The sequence below is a fragment of the Anopheles maculipalpis genome, chromosome 3RL (assembly GCF_943734695.1).
Source record: "Anopheles maculipalpis chromosome 3RL, idAnoMacuDA_375_x, whole genome shotgun sequence".
Taxonomy (NCBI): domain Eukaryota; kingdom Metazoa; phylum Arthropoda; class Insecta; order Diptera; family Culicidae; genus Anopheles; species Anopheles maculipalpis.
Genome location: NC_064872.1, coordinates 25,852,725 through 25,871,113, shown reverse-complemented (window position 1 = coordinate 25,871,113; position 18,389 = coordinate 25,852,725).

Here is an 18,389-nt window from a genome sequence, read left to right as displayed (position 1 = left end):
ACGATTAGTTTGTATATTTTTATCTATTTATTTTAATTAACCTGTCTAGATATAATGCTACACTTTATGCTTTACGTTCAGAATGACTTCTCTAGTTTGAAATTTGGCATTTTTGACAATTCTTTGCCTATTGTCAGTACTCGCCAAAAATTAGCTTTAAAGTTCTTTAAAATACTTCGTCACCAGGTAAGAGAAAGCGAAGTTCCATCGAAGTAAAACTACAAATAAGTTGAATTAAAGATTGACGATGCATCCTATAGAAAGACGAAAATTGTGCACCAAACCAGTCTTCTATTCAATTCAATTCAACTATGATCAACATCAAACAGTTCTCCATTATCGTTATTTGAAGGAGCTAATCTAAACTTTGAGAATATTGTTGTCTTACAAACTGCTGGAATGTTAAAATAAAAAAATATAAAACCTTGAAAGTACATCTACATTCGTCTTCTTTTTGGCTTAACGACCTTCTAGGTCACGCAGGCCATCGAATAGCTTAATAGACTTGCCGATAACCGCGTAGTTGGATAGTCAGTCCACCCGTAGTGAGGGGAGGACGGTCCAGATGGGATTTGAGCTCCGGTCCTGCCGGATATCCCATTCAATAAAAAAATAGCATTTTTTTGACTAAACAACGTAAAGCATTACAATAAAACATATACACTCAAAATAAAAGGATTTGAACGATAAGGATTAAAAAAAAAGGAAAGTTCAGAAGGATCATTCGAACTTTTCCTCATTTCGCCTTGATGAAGTTATCAACCCTCTCAAAATCGTCCAATTCCTGCGGCAGCGAAAGCCTGCCAAATGGTGATAATTTATAATGTCTTAACCATTGCTATTGAACTGTTTTGTTCCGAATTTGTGAGGGTGTATCGGACGCTGACCTTGAACCACTTTGAGGGTGAAGGAGAGAGCAAACCCCGGAAAAAAGGATATTCAGTTCCGAGGTTGCTGCTTCGCTTCCATTGCATTCTTTTGTCACCGGGTTTTACGTTTTGATGCGATGTGGATGTGAACATCTGGCCAGTTTTACTTCTTCCGATTCTCTCTCACACTTCCACGTGACCACTTGCAGCCAGTAAGCTGCAGCTGTCCAGCACCGTACGTTCGCCGGACGATGAAATTGAAACCTGTAATACAAGAATTTTATTACTGCTGGACGCTGGACATTCGCTAAAGGGCTTAGGATGCATTCATGGGAGGGTGGAACCTGAACCACCTACGACAGAGAGCGGATAGAGAATAACGGACGCTTGGACATGATTCATCAATTTAGCGATTCTTTTCCGTTCGACAGGCTGCACAAAATATGACCAACGACACCCGCAGATGGGGGTTTGGCTGGGGGGGTGTGTGGATTTGAAGTGGGAAAAACTTCAACGAGTTGCAGTTCACTCATCCGGCCAGAATCGATTTGAAAAGTGTGCTAATTTTCTATCTATTTGTATGCTTCTTCTTCTTCCCGAGACCTGATACGTCGCTCGTGTCCGCTTCCGGCGGACAATCAACGTCAATTATGGAGCGTTTTGTTCGTCTGTCAGCAAAATTAATCTGAGAAGCAACAGCAACGATTAATGGCGTCTGAAGCCGGAACCTTACAGCTGGACGCTTTGACGTGTCTGTGTGTGAAATGAACCATATGATGAAGGATTCATGAAAGTGTCCCCTTCTCAAGTGCCGTCCTCCAATGCGAAGGTGTTACGAAGGACATTCGCATAAAGTGAGTGTTTACTTCTGTTCGGTAGCAAATCGCATCGATCACGGTAAAGCGTTTCGCTCTGTTTGATTTTTTGTTGTTGCTGTTTTTACCTCCTTAACATTCACTCATAAATCCGGCCAGCACCACCGTCCTTGGAGTGCACGCGATAAATCGACCAGGGCCTAATATTTCGCAATATTTATGAGTTTTCGATCTCAAAGCGCACTAACGAAATCGGTTGACGACCACGACTACGACGGATCGATGCATCGAAATTTATGAGCCATCTCGCATAAAGCGCCCATAAATCATTCCAATCAGAAGCTCGTCCGATCGTACCGTGAGCTCCCAGGTTAGAGCCCAGGTTTAGGAGTTCGAAGTGAGTGGATAGTGTCATGGCTCCAAGGCTGTCAATATTGTGTTCCCATATTTATTCATTGGCTAATTAAATTGGTTTTCTGCATACGGTCCCATGCAGCTAACTGGGTAGCTCTAAGGGATTGATCGTAAAAAAGAGGAAGAAAAACACACACAAAACGACAGGCGGAAAATTTATGTGCATGGATCAACAATGTCACCTTCGCGATTGGCTCATGGGTTAAAAAATATGCAGCGACGTAGAACTCTTTTTTTTTGGGTGACGAGAAATCATAAAAATACACCGTGCCACAACTCGGAGAATCCAAGCTTCTGAACCTCAAGATCAGGATCATTCGGGAGAATCACTTGCTTAGATCGATAATTTATTTCCCACCAGCGATCGTTTGACGTTTAGTTGACATATTTATATATTTATTTACGTACATAATTGAATAGCTGATGAAAACGGCTGATGTCCTATGGGAAAGGTTTTCATCCCGTTTCCACTCCTGAAGGTGTCCAACTTTTGGGATAAACATTGAGGTCTCAATGGGCCTCTAGAAGCCATATCGAAACCATCATCATCATCACCAGGAGCAACATCTGCATCTTTGACTGTGTCCAGCCGCGATTGCCTTTTCGCTCCTATCCTCAATAATCAACTAAATTGCTACATATCAAAAGCACATATTTACGGGAAACAAAAGCAAAGACCAGAAGGGGAAAAAAAGAACCTACTGCACTTGGACACTAAATTGATATCCATTGTCCACCGGCGTAGAACCGGGGAATGTACGATAAATCAAACAGTCGCCTCGGAATGGTTTCGGTAGCGAATTTGAAACAAAAAAAGAACAGCAAAGTGGACTGCAAAACGCACCGTTGGCAGAAATTGAACCGAATCTTCTCTCTTTGCTTCCCAAAAAAAAAAACCTTCACTTCCTTCCTGATGTCCGGTAGATGTCTCCAGCGGGCTGTGTCGTCAACGAAACTGTCGTCGATGTCGAAGTTGGTTTTTTTTTGTTGCCAATCTGATTCTTGTGCACTGCAGAAGCAAAATATTTGGTCCAACAACAGAACACAAAACTCTTCGTCATCATTATCATTTTTATTCCCCAAACCCCAATTCTTGGTAGTGCGAGCGCATCTCCGCGTTTTGGGGGAGCTTTGGGACTTCGTTTCTTTTTATTTTTGACTTGCACTGGACTGCACTTTGGAACTTCTTATGAAATGGAATCTAACGTCTGGTAAGATTTATGAATTCGGCAATATATTATAATGATGATTTTATTTTTCCTCCACTGCTCCTAATATTACCTGCCCATAGTGGGAGCTGTCCACTATGCTGTTTGACTGTATTGCTGATTGCCAGTTCTAGATGCAAACCAAACCCTAAAGCCCCTCCAGAACAGACTGGAACGCAAAGAGAATAACGCAAATTTTCATTTCTCGAACACGAGGATTTGCATACCCCGGATTCGGTAGAGGCATCATCCACCAGCTTCTCATAAAACGGGAACCGGAAAGGATACCACACTCTCCCCACAAACACACACACACAAACTCGCAAGCGAAAAAAAAACGAGAGATATAGAGTCAACCGAGAGATATAGATCAGAGCAATATTTAAAATACATTTGTTTATGGATGCAGAGCGAGTCGTTCCGTTCATTTTTGTTTTGCTTCTTCACCCTTTCTGGATCCTGCTCCATGTTTACCTTTTTCGCGTTCTCCGTAGACCCCCGTTGGAATGGGTGATGTTTATCGGGCCCCGTGTATCAATGTTTTACGATTGCAATCGGTGAATCGGTGCCACACAATGCAACGCAAGCTAACAAACGGGCTTCATTGCGCATCCATTTGCTGCTACACGGGATGACATTTCGTGCCGATTCCACCGTCGAGGTTTGGAGGGCTCATAATTGGATCGATGAGATATATTCCCAAGAAACGCGGCAAGGTTAAATGGCAACGTTTCTGTTCGGAGCAATCTTTGCCCGAGGGAGAGCGTATTAAAAATGTTCCTTTTTTTATAATTCTACAAGACCGGTGCAGGGAATATTAAAACAACAGCACTTTCTAGCCGTCAACAAGCATTGCACCTGACCTGGACATGGTTGTACTAAATCTCATGTCTTGGGATGTAATAAAGCAGTAAAAAAACTCCCCTTTCGAGCACCTTCTTGGAAGGTATAAAATGTTGAAGAGAAATGTCATTCTGTGTGTTAAAAACTTCACCAAGAAGATGTCTTTTTTTGTAATTTTACGCACCCCATAATCCGATGCCATAATGAATGACAGTGATAACTAATTCTTGTCTGCGTATAATTACTCTATGGCTCTTGACGGGGGGAAGTATAGCAGCGAACTAAGTGTGTGTACTTTTTACAACCCTAGCCTCGAGGATGAGGTGTGTCTGTATAGCTTGACAGCTCAATTGTCGTGTACTACTCTCACAAACCTTCCAGGGTTTCTCAGGAGACTTTACACGATCAACGCAGATTAAGCCACTGGGAACATATGATCGGAATAACTTTATGGTAAATTGAGGCTTTAAAAGGTTATCGCATATTAGAGTACATTATTAGATCGGAATATCGGAAGTGCATTAATTAGTACTATTTCGAGAAAATCTTAACAATTTTCTGTACGCGAAGGAATGATCGATCCCAAACTCTCGCCCAATTTCTTGTTACGTCGTCATATCTACTTGGATCAGACAGATAGATTTTTTCCTGGATCGCTCAGGACTAGTTCTTACCAGTGGATTAGCCTATCTGCTGACAATGCGTTGGGTCGACGGATGTCACCACCTTTGCTTAGGCCGAAGGAGTTAATCTTATTTCCTGTACTAGACAGGAGAAATATTCAATCGGAAACCAAAGAGCCAACGACGATTCCCTTCAATTCCGACGGAGTGAGAAAGCACTACTGGAGTGTGAGACCTACATTCGTAGGGAAGGCAAAGGCGACACTTTTCCGAATCTGGAAGAACAAAAATCTTAACAAAGATTTACAAAATAAATCGAATTTAGAGAGGCGTATGTAGTTTTTGATGCTCTGATGCCTTCTCTAAATAAGTAAAGAAAATTAATGCTAAAAAATACTGTTTTTTAAAACTTATAGTTTTTTGAAGATTTGTCTTTTGAAGATTTGTCACGGATCAATTTAAAAGTTATGATATTTGTTTTTATCGAATGGTCTATACGTACTACGTTTTCCTTATATAGTGAAAATTTATAAAGCAGCAAAGAACCGAGTCTGGGGAAAATCAAAATCCTTTTTTGCACAATTTCTAAGTGAGTGTCCATCAGTCTCGGAACTCTTGAAATTATACTGGGTGAAAGTATATCAATCGACACTGAAGCAATAACAACAAGAAACCAATAACACTGTTATATACAATTTGAGCGAAAAAGAATCTATAAACATCAATAGAACAAGACTTGCTACGCCGAAGAGGTTCTAACAACCGAAAATCTAACAAACTAAAATAAAAGCGCTGGGAAAGGCATCGCTTCCAATTAGAAATCTTCTACAGAAAAAGCTTTCATCTAGACAAGAACACCGGCGCTTGTTATTTTCGCGATCTGAGAGCCCCTGGGTCATCATTACCTCATTACTTACGCCGTTTCGATCTGAAAGTGACGCGGCACACTGTGAGTCGCGGCACCACACAGGGTGAGAAAGTAAGAGATCAGTTACAACCTCCCCGTTTCATCCCCTACGAGGGTGGCGAACGCTAGAGATCACGGGCCAAACGATCGCAAGCATGTCAGCCAGCGCTCCCAGATGTCCAGATGGTTCCAAATTTCACACCTTCAACCTTCAGGAACCGGGAGGGAAAACAAGCCGAAACATAACACAACATAAAACACCCCGAACTGCTTCACTGCTTCTTGCCCTCTCCTGCTGGTGCTCTTCCCTGGCAAGGGTCAAACACGTTAAAATGGGTGACGTTTTAGGTTAACAGCAGGGTATTGGGGAGAAGGTCAGCGTGCGGGACTATAAAACACGCTCCACCATAAACTGCAACTACACCCAGCATTCCCAACCGTCCTTCACCAAACGGCCAGACGTTGACATAAATTATGACGTGTGAAAAACCAAAACATACACATTTTAAAGACCAAATGGAGAGTCACAGTGTCGCACCTAGGTTTTTGTTTTACTCGAATAACCCTTTCTGTTTTGGGATAGGGGAGTTCCTCTTCATGCAGTCTCATTAATGTTGACTTCCGCGTTTGTTTAATCCCCGGCTGCCCTGTACTCGATCATTGGTGCAACTTAATAAAATCGGTACTTAAAGTTGCCGAAGTTGCTACGTTTGCCGGTGGGTTAAGGGCAAACTTATGAATGGCCCTGGACTAGGAAAACAGACGAAACCCTTGCGCTTGGTACCAGCATAAATGATCATAAATATTTATGCACCCTGTTTTTCATAGTACACACACTACGAGTGGGCCGCGCCTCATGCATAAACAATCAATAATCGACACATCGCGAGGCTTGTGCGCGCTCGCGCCTTGCTAGCTCTGGTACGCATTGTGTTTTTGGTTTGTTTAGGAGCATTATACGGGGTTTTATAGCGTCAGAAACAGGGCGACAAAATGCAATCGCACCTGGGATGAAGGACAGGAATCCATCTGGAACGATTCCTAATCCTTCCCATCCCCAACTCCGGACTCTGGATGGGTTTATGAATAAATTCTCCATTCTTGACTGTGTTTGTGTATGTTGGTGTATTGGACTTCCTCTTCTCGTCACGTTACGTGGCCATTGCTTTGCTTACAAACGTTCTGATGTTCTTCATCTTCTGGCGATGTTTTGTTTTGTGCTGCTCGCTCATATTTGTGTCGAACATGGCCACAACGTGCCACAACGTACCAGTACAAGCGTCCGCCCGGTCTTCTACCGGACAGAAATTAAATAATGGCCGTTTATATGTGTCTAATATACATATTTATGGTAAAATTTATTCGTTCTTAAGCTCTTCGGCAGTACGGCAAAGCACAAAGCAGCGCAACAGCACAGCACTACTTCCTTCCTTCCACAAGAAAGGCGTTTTACAGACCGAAAGCGACCAAAAACCGACGAATCACATTGGAACGTACTCCGTACGTACGGATTCACCCGCCCGATGGTCCAACCTTCCCGATAGGAGGGGAAACAGTGCCTGCAGAGAATGAAATGGAAACAAGCAACCAAGCAGCGAAGAAAAATGTACATCCACATCCCGGCCCAGCCAGGCCCAGGCCAAAAGCGAAGCGAAGAAAATGCTTTAAATTTATTTTCCCATCCAACATTTAACAATAAATTAAAATGAAATATTCCTTCGCGTGCGTTTTTTTGTTTTGTCTCTTTCTCCTCCCCTTTAGTTTGTTTTCGCTTCTCGTCCCCAGTTTTGCAATTCTACCCCGCTTTCTGGCGGGTGTGCGAGTGGGTGAACCGTTTTCATCCCGTTTTTTTTTTTTTTTAGAGTCGTTGTGTATGTGCCCTTGAGGGTGGATAGGCTGGAGTCATCATCACAGTAAGACGCACGTTTACATCCGAAGCAGCTCCAGTCTCCTGGATCTCTGGTTCATCGATATGGAGGGAGTTTTGGAGATCCATCCTGTCCGACGAGAGCGTGAAGTGGCACAAGTGGGCATGCAAAAATCCCTTCCCTGCTGGAAGATAATCCGGGAATCCGTGAAACGCGTTCTGATGTGGCTCAAAAGTAAGTATGCAGTTCGGTTTTGTTTTTTTCTTCTTCTGCTGCTGCATACAAAGTGCAAAGCGAACGAGAGCTGGTGAGGAATTATGCACGAAATTTGTGGTCCATCTCGTAACCGCCGACCATTTGCTTTAACTTTGGCGGCGAAAGTGCACCTTCCAGTGCGGCATCAATTGAAATAGCATATCGCGTTGGGCAAGATATGCTGCATTGCTGCTTACGGTGGGAATGTGTGGATTTATTTCATCATTTATTTGGGTTCGAGTGAAAAAGTGAGCAAAAAGATTGGCTACAGGTAGAATTTCGGAGGATCTAATGGAACTTTTAAACAAATTTTTTATTTATTTCTTGTCCTAAATGGAGCAATGTGAGGTATACAAGCAAAAACAGGAATAATTTTCTTAAAAATGATTTTAATAGCTCATTTCAATTCTTATTCTCCTTTTTTGATTACTCTAAGAGGGTTTAAATCACGGAAACTATGATAAAAGTCAAACAATTAAAGCTTCGTGTTTGGAAAATCTTTAATAATTTTAACGGTGTAACGGTGACACTTAAAGCACTTATAATAATACTTAAGTAACAGTTGCAAAATGACTATTTGACTGTTGAAAATTTGTTGAAAACTGATGAACATTTGGTTAATATTTTATTTTTCCACTTAAATAAATACACTGATTATAATGAGCCGAAAATTTAAGGAAAAATTGGAGGAAATTGGAAAAATTGAAGGGAAGGAAAACAAGTCGTGTCCAGCACAGTAAAGAAGAATAAACAACTGCAGGACTGCAGGAGCAATATGCAGACACAAGTAACAGTCGTAGAACGACGAAGAGATATGTAATTTAAAATTTATAATAAATATACTGAATTAATATCGATTACATATCCTTCGAGCGGTCCGGTTTTCTTTCTTCTGGTATCCTTTGAAACATGAATTGAAAATAATCAATTTTTTTTTAAATTATGTAAAAGTAAATTATATTTGAAGGAAAAAATAGCAGTAGCCTCCAGCTAGTCAATCATGCAAAGTTTTAAAGTTATATTTAATCGTATAGCTCATCAATTTCTTGTAATACTTCCATTAATTTTATGTAACAAAAATGTAAAAGAACCAATAACAATTGAAGGTAAATTAAATGTTGCTACAACACATTTGTCAGCTGAGTTTGTTCGGGAGAAGAAATATCGGTTGCACGAATTAACTACTCAAAATATCTGCTAAATCCCAGTTGAAAAGTCTCTTTACATACAAAAATTCTATATTATCATCTGTAATGATTGTATGAAAATGTGGAAACCAACCATTCGAGATCGCTCAAGATACTTTTCAAAAAAGAACGAAATCCCATAATCCTACCAAACAGTATCGGCAATCGTCCTTACATTGGGGTCCATGTACAATCCATACGGACCCGTACCAGGAAATTATTTCATCATCGATCAAGCATCTTGATGACAGTTACGGGAAACGAAGGAAATTTCAACCCCTCCTACATCAGCTTACTGCTTCAAAGTGTTACTCTTTCACAAATTTTGCCTTTCCATACAATGGCTACGCTGGCCCGTTTTAAATTTCATCCCTCCCTATCCCAATGGCCAGTTCCGCGCATCAATACTCGTCGAGCATTGATTGAAGAACAACACGCACACACAAACAGACACACACAGACATAAACATTCACCCAAATGCAAGATTGCAGCCGTCCCTTCACGCGTCTCAAGCACGTGCCAACAAGCACCACAAAGCTGTTACCATCCGAGAAAACCCGGTAGCGAAAAACGTCCACAAACTGACCACCAGGGACCACACCACTTCAATGGCTACAGTTGTTCACTGACCGGCCCTTTTCATCCATTCTTGCTCCGGTTTCGGAACCGGCTAAATCATTAACGAAGGATGTGTGTGTGTGTGCAATTTATAAAAGCGCCTCACACAAATGACCGCTATCGGCCGGGCATTTGTGCGAATGGGTGGGCGGACAGGCTCGTTGCCGGTTTCTATTGAGCACTTTTTTTTCCCCTTCTCTTGACCTGCCAATTCGGAACACGGGATGACGGTTGCTCTGCACCGAACTAATGTCGTTCATCGATGGACAATAATTATCTTATTGCAGTTTGATGCCCGTGACCCTTGCCCTTCGGTCGGTCTCGTGCCTTATGACAAAAGGCTCAATATGAAAGGGACAGATGAACGTTAGGAAACACGATACCTCGAACGTTGCGTGATCGTTTACTATTGTCGATGGTCCATTTGTACGCACGGTTTGAGATCTGTCGTTTTTGAATTGGTGTGTTGACCTTTCAATATGTTCTTTGAACATTTATAGAGGGTGACAAAATAGTTTTGCAAAATTATAGCAACGTTTAAAGAATAGTACAAGCATCAGAATATCCAATACGGATGCTTAGAATTGTAGAAACGATAAGCAGCAGAGGATTTTGTTCATTAAAATGAACTATTTGAGCGACAACTATCTCTTACCACCGACTTCTTCACCTGTTGATGAGGATTTTGTTAATTAAAATGATGAAGCATCATAATAATGGTTTGGAATGTAATATACTGAGAAATGTATGAAACGCCTGCGCTTATGCAATGCAAACTTATGTCATTTAAACTTCAAAATTACCTCTTTAGTAACTTCGTAATGTATCGTGTTATCTAAGGATTTCAAATTTAATTCTTTAAATCTTTACGAGTTGATCTATAGATTCTATAAAACAATACAGTATTACTCAGTTCGCAGAATAAGTGGCGCTGTGACTTACCAGATCGTAAAGCCAAAAGGAGAATATGTGTTCTCTATTTTAAATTATATAAAAAGAGAAAATATTCAAGGCTCCTCTAATTAGCAAAACAAAAAATTCTTCATACAAACATAAAGACAGAAACATTAACATTAAGTAGTTTGCATGGATTGTTTTATCGAGCATCGGGGCTTCCACAGCATCCAAATCTCCTATCACTGCTATTCCCTTTGATTTAGCTTGCCACCTCTAAACAACCACCTACTCTAAATCGTACTGCACGGCGTAATGATGATGTGCATTGGCCGGAGGCAATATCATCGACATGAAGAAAGGATGCACCGAACCTGCACATTACAGCAACTGGGAATCGATTCGGTTTTATTTATATTTATGAGCGCTTATAACGGCCATACGATCTACGCCCCGTTTGTTGATGCTACCCTGTGGTCATTGGCCAACATTTTCTGTCGGCAGCAAACGCACAATCTAATCCCTGCCTCACAAATCTGAAACAACGCTGTCCTGGTGAGGAAGCGACACATTTCCCGGGTCATCACCGATGTCCGGTCCCATACGCGCTCGTTCGATTTTCGAGGGAAATTTTCTAAAGTACTTCCATTTTAAATGGGATTTGGTTCGTCACGCGCTTCGTCTCTAACGACAACGATTTTGGGCCCGTCGTAGTTTTCACCTCCGCCCAATACACTGATGCTCTTTCTCCGCCATGCACGTTTGACAGCGTTCGAATGAATGGGGTTTTACGGGATATTGGTACCAAATGTGAGCAGTTTGCCATTCCGAGGAACCATCATATTACACACCTTCCTGCCGATTGTGTCCTGCTTCGCGAGTTCCGAAAACGAAGCATCCGGATCGCCTAATGGGCCTCCCCGGGGGGTAAACGTCATGAGGCTCATTCGGTGGTCCAAACAAACGGACATTCCAAATACGATTACCGGGCGCTGGGATATCTCCGGCATACGGACGAGTACGCACTGTCATTACTAGTCTTATTGTTATGAAACCTTTCACCATAAATTGTTGATTTGCAATTTAAGGTTCGCTTTCCTTTGACTGGTCAGTGCTAATTTCCATCGCCGGATGACGACGGTGAGTGCATCGGTACGGGCATTAAAGGCTAAATAAAATCCTACATTCCTGGCGCCAGCAAGACCTTTCCAATGTATCATCACCACCATCATTATCTCACGCGTGCTCAGAGGCTCTCGGCTTGAGTTTCGCTCCACGTTCCACGTCTGACGCCCCAAAAACCGGTGTGTAGTGGCTTTCGAGTCCGCGCACATCGACATATCGAACCATAAATTTATTGGATCTTGTGTGCACAATCCAATCCCGCTCCCCTTCATCCATCTCCCTGCACCATAAACCTCACACCCACCCCAGAGAACCGCCAGAGAAAAAAAAAAACCCGGATACCACGAGCTTGTATCAAATAAAATTTCAATAACCGCCATACACGATCGAAACCATTCCCGGCTCGGCAGAACCGGCTTCGCTTATTATTAAGTCTTAAAATTATTATGGTAATCGTAAATAAGTCATTAAATTTACGAACTGTATTAAAATAAACTGTTATCTCAACATAAATAAACGAATATCTAAATCACAGACACGCTCGATGCCGGTTCTTCTTCAGGGTACTCTAAAAGACATGCCATACCGAAACGGATTGTTCTTTGCTGTCTAGAAAGTGACTTCTAGGGGGTGTGGAGGAGACGCACGGGAAGGGATTATCGTGAACAACCGTCATCAGAGGTACGTGCCTTTGCTACATGAGATCAACGGTGTAATCAGTTGTCATAAACTCTCGAGAACTCGTTGATGATAATTTTAATTGCTTTCAATAGTGTTCTTTTGTAATACGTTTCGCGGCTCAATATGGGAAAGATGAATCATTTGTAGTTTTTTTAAGACACATTAAAAATATTTTTTATTAATTATAAAACCGTAGCGAAATGTTTCACTGCTGGATTCCGCTGTAGATAGGTGTGCTACACGTATTGCATAGCTTCGGGCGTTGAGCGTTGGACGCATGAGTTTGTTTATCATCTGTTTCTTAGTGCACTTTAAATAAGACATTAACTAAATTCCCTTTTTCGTAAGACATTCTCCAAACATTCAATTCAAACAGCTCAAAATATGATAATTAGCCCAAGCTGCTCGCAAATGGCAGGGCAATAATTTGTTTTGCTTCATCATACAAACAGCAATTTTGTTGCCCGTCAGCTACCCCATTTACCTCGCGAAATATGAAGCACTGGCACTCCCGGGGACTGTGATCCTGATTTCTTTTATGGCTAATTAAAACATAGCCCTCGGTAAGAAATTCAAGAACCTCCTCAGCGCACGAGGAAGAAACTGCACGCCGTGCCGACTGTATAAAATACGAACGCTGTATTAATAAAACCAAACCAAAAACGTAAAACAATCTCCACTCATAAAGCTGCAGCCCAAAATCAATGAACGATGAAAAATTGTACTTGCAAGGCACTCGGGGTAGGGTTGGGATGCTTTGAATATAATTACAATGATAAGCAACATTTTCAACGCGATTCAGGTAATTCGATATCGTATCGTGCATTAAAAAAACAATCCACTGTTCCACTGTCCGCTGGTTCCTCCGTCTCTCCGATGTGTAAAGTGTGAAGTCTGAAATATTTTTTCCTCTACATTAATGGGTAATAAAGTTAGTTTTGCTTTTGCCTTTGCTTGCCTGTCTTTACGGTACTGTTGCCATTGGCCGGGAGCAATTATTCGGAAATTCCACGTCAGCCATCGGCGATCGGATGTGGATGTGGCCAAGGACCAGCCAGCAAAACCCTTTCTGGAAAACACTGGGCAAAACTCCACAGGCAGGAAGTTGGTAGTCGCGCCAGTTACGTTTATTCGTCGTTAGTTCGCGACCACGGTCGAACCAAGGGGTCCGAGTACCTGGTTTTATTGCCCCACGCTGGTCATTTTTATGATTATAGGAAAAACGTTTATAAGTCATAACAGTTTTAGTTATAGATGGGACAGTGCGATAGTGGTACGCTGCTCGTAAAAGCGCACAGCTCGCGGTGTGCAACAGCAAAACGCTAACGTTGGCTTACTTTGTACGGGCAGGACCCTGCGGTGAGCTGAACTTTGGTGTCCATTTCCGTCCAGTTTTTTTTTTTTTATAACATTGTTTGTTTGATTGTGGATTTAAGGGTGGGATTTTAATCGGTCGATGATTCACAGTTTAGCTCGCGCGAAGCAAGACCTGAGCTCACAAGTGTCTAGGCTTCAGCGTGACATTAAAAATACATATTTTGGTGCCAACCATAAATAGCCCGCACCGGGAGAAGCCACATTCTATGGGCTGCTCTTAATTGATTCTTTAAACTACCAGCTAAGAATGCAATTGTTTGTAGCTAAATCTAAATCACCAACGTTAACCAATGTCCACCATTTGTGGACCGAAAAAGTGCATCGATTAGCGCAAACACGGCTTCTCATCGCATTCAAAAAAGGGAAAGCCTCCCGAGGACCAGCGTCGCCGAGTCGTCAGACAGTGGACGCAAATTATGTTATTATTTCTCTCATCAGTACCCGACGATCGCCGTGCAGTGCCTAATGTGCCAAAAGCGGGGTAAAACCATTTTAATGCTAATAACACTTTAATCGATTATAGAGATGACCTTATACGTGCTCCCGTTGACATGCTGTGGTAGCGATCCCGTACCTGCATTCGTACATACATAACGGCCAACTGCCGGTGCCAGTGCCTGAAGGTGAATGTCGCAAAAGCTATCTTATAAAGATGTTCGCATGGCTTCGTACTAAGGGGAGGGTTCATAATGGAAGAAGCAATTGTGGGCCCCTCCACCCGGAGTGCCCGGACATCGTAACGTATTTGTTTGGCGTAAAACTTCCCGACAGCGCCAAATGGCAAAATGTGAATGTGTCTTTTTGCATTGTTCTTGCTTTATCATCATCATTGCAAGTGGGCCACTTTCATCCCTCCCACATCGCACCAACTGCACTTCCCTTCCCCGTTGGGACTTTCAGCATGTGAACTGATTGGGAGTGAACCAGGTTTCCAAAGGCCCAGGGAGCAAGCAAGAGTGAGAAACGATCTTGAAAGTTGGCCGAAACCCTGGGTTTTGCTCGGTAAGGTTGGTGGAAGGGTCCTTTTGTTTTTGTACTCACATCCCATCTCGAACCACCACTTGCTTCTGCACGTTTCCTGCCCGAGTGGGGATTACAAACCGAAAAGTTCCTCCCACGATTCTCCATTGAGTTGGGGCTCGCTCGGGGTTCAAAGTTTTTCCCGCACAGTTTTCCCTCTGTTCGATGGGTATGGGTATGGAGCGGTATCAAAGGAACACAATGGAAAGAAGAAGAAATAATAAGTAATTGTAACAAATAAGAACGTACACACACACATCCATACACATACACATACGAACCGATGGAAGAAGCGAAGTGAAGTCGCAAATAAATAAAACGAATAATATAAATAAATGCGATAAAGCACAATAATATAGCGGTAATATATGTTGTAGCCGGGCTAGGCGAGCATGGTTGAAAATGGAAGATGGGATGGTTGAAACATCCTCTTTTCCCTTCACGCCTACCGGGCCACCTCTGTGGCCCCGTTTGGGTATGAGGAAAGATTTATCCGCCCACCAGTGGGAAGTAAAGGGTGCCCCAAGTCAGTCAGTAGCAGCAAAGCAAACGAAGAACGCCGACAAGCTCGAGATGACCCCAACATAGGAAACGGGAGGGTGGTCAGATAAAGGAAACAAGCCAGAGGACTGGAGTAACATCGTGAAAAATGGAGCAGGTGGAATAGCTAGGGAGCGGCTAACGAAATGGCCAATCATCGTTTGTTACACTCATGTGATAGGAAGTAGAGCAACACTACAGTGTGCTGATGACGTGTTAATTGTTCTTTTTTTTTGTAATTGGATCAAATTTACTTTACTTTTGTATTGTTTCCATAGATCAATGTTCTGCAAAAAAAAAACTTTACTAAAAAATATTATAAATGTTAAAACATCGATTGATAATTTTTGTTTCTTTATTTTGTTTGATAACTGTATTCATATTCGATTTTTCCTGTTCTTATTAGGTTTCCTTATTCAAGGTTCAAAATCAAAACTTTAAATACGCCGAAATTTTCTCTTTTAAACATTCAGTTTTATCTTTTAGGCGGCACAGCTTATTTATGACAAATTTCAATTTTTCATTTTTTCCTGTTGTGTAATATTAAATTATTTCGCTATTCCTATTTTTTAAATTTATCTTTTAGGTCAACCTCTAAGGATTGTGTTTATTCATTTATGCGATTTAATAGTTTTTTAGAACTGTGATTTGTTTTAACAACTTTCGTTTCATTGTTTTGTTTTATTTTCCATTTTTAAATTCCATTTCAAATTATAGGAGCTTGTGAAATAGTTTTAGTTTTTCAAATTTATGTATTTCTACTTGTATTTTTCATTAATTACTGCTTACATTTTCGCTTTATCCTTCGTTTCTTTCTTGCTAATTAATTAATGTTTTTCTTTTCAAATTTTTGCATAATAACTTGCTTCCAATTTATTTATTATTTATTAAATAAGTAAAAAAATTCCAAATACATAGTTAACGAATTTTTATTTGATATTCTATTAATATCGGTCGTTAGATCTTCTCATCGTGCATCCTACGCTATCTATTGACATAGAAGTTTGTAAGGAAAGAGTAACGACATTAGAACGGGAATTGGAAACCATGAGCGAAAACGAAACATCACCAACACAGCTTTTCGATACGTGCATTTGCTTTATTAGTTAACTTATGCGAAAAGTCTTTCCGATTCAGTCCAATGTTTTATCATGAGTCTCACCACAGCCTCCGCTTCACCATCCTAAAGCTTAATCCCCAACGCTCATCGGTACACTCATACAAGTCCACTGATCGAGTTCACATGTTCACGATGCGCACCAGGTATGCAAAGACAAAAGAAGAAAACGAGCAAACGAGCTAACCAACGAATGGGCTTTCCTTCTGGGATTTGTGGGAGACACATGGAAATGGAACGGCTTCAACAACAACACAACCAACAACAAAAGGCACAGCGGAAAGCGGCCATCATCATCCGCATGATGATTCCGGGCAGCCAAGCCTGTGGATCGTATTCGACACACACACACATGAGTGTAAAGTACAGATTCTTCCCGCGCGAAGCAGCTGAAGCACGACAGAGGGCAGGATAGTGGTGGTGAAAAACAAGGCCACTGCACAACCGAACCCAGCTGAAATGCATCCGTATTGTGGTCCCAGGCATGACAGTACAGTACAGAGCAGCTCCTTCAGAAGGCTGCACGCGCCCTTCGTACAGAATCGCACAAGCAACAGGCACGATGCAGCAGAATAAACACGAAAAAAAGGTTTCCCCACCCAAAACCCCTTCCTGAAAGTCAACGAAAGGGGAAAGCGATGCGCACAAAAGCGAAACGCCAATGCAAATATTAAAGCAAAACAAATCGATGATATTTGCAATAAGTTCCAATTTAAGGGTTCCTTCCAATATTAAAATGTGTACGTTGTAACTTTATTTAATAAACAGGTGAGGAAGAGTGGAGTGGAGCCCTGAAAGAGCGGGAGCGGACAAAACCGAAAGGAAACAGAAACAGGAGCACACCGCAGGAGAATAAATCGAACAACGAAACAATCCTTCGGTGGGCAGTAAATATGGCTACAAGGGGGAAGTTGAAATAAGGAGGTCTAAAAGTGCATCGTTGCGAGCAAACGAAGCTGGTGGCTTGCTTACGGTGATTGGAAGTACTGGCAAGCATACTTAGCGGCACCGAAAATGTATGTTCTTGCTGCTGATTGCTTTGTTACAGTGGTCTTCGACCTTAATATGTTCAAATGGATGTGTAATTTTGAGCATGTGGGATTAAATTATAAATGGAAGTGCAACAATATTTTTTATCTGTGTCAACAGCTTTTTATCAGAGAAATTAAATAGAGAAGTCAATAATTAATAATAAAAATTCATAATTTTTTTCTGTGTTTTTTTTACAGGTTTATCCCAGGGAGGTTGATCAGGTCGGGAGAATGAGTGGTTAGTTGGCTTAGTACCGTAAAAGTTTAATACTATTGGCAATTTTTTGAAACTTATAATCAAATTTGGACCCATAGCATACCTCAAAAACATACGAATTTCATTGATCGAATTAAATATCATAGGCCATCGAAATTCAACTATTTAGAAAATTTAAAATATTTTGTGAATTATTTTTTTTCGTTATTTTTTTTTAATTTGGACTATATTGTAAAGTTTTATTTTCAACTTTCATTCGGACTATCTCCACGGTAGTGAGGACTATCCAACAACGTAGTATCGGGAAGTCTAGTACATCATTTTGATGGGTGGAGTGACCTTGTAGGTCGTTAAACTAAGAAGAAAAACATTACAAATCAGTTGGAATCAATATCTTTTTACGTTAAATATTTTAACCGGAAACGGACTATTTCTGTTATTTTTTTTATTTGAGCTTTATTTGTGTACCAAAATTCAAAAAAATCACCTAGCGAAAAACATCCTAGCAGTGGTGTGGTGTTAATATAATTTTTTACCTAAAATATCCCACCATTTGCCTTATAAAAAGGCAACTATTCGGTATGGCCAACCCTGCAAATCGATGAAATGGTTGTTTGACCTTTCTTTTCGTAAAAAAAACTTGTATTTACGTTTTTTATGCGTTAAAAAATTATCATATTTTCATATTTTGCTCACCCAAAAATTAAAAATAGCTTTTTCTTATTAAAATAAGTAGAACCAAACCTGCCTTCATATTACTCGTCCACAGCAGGGATCCT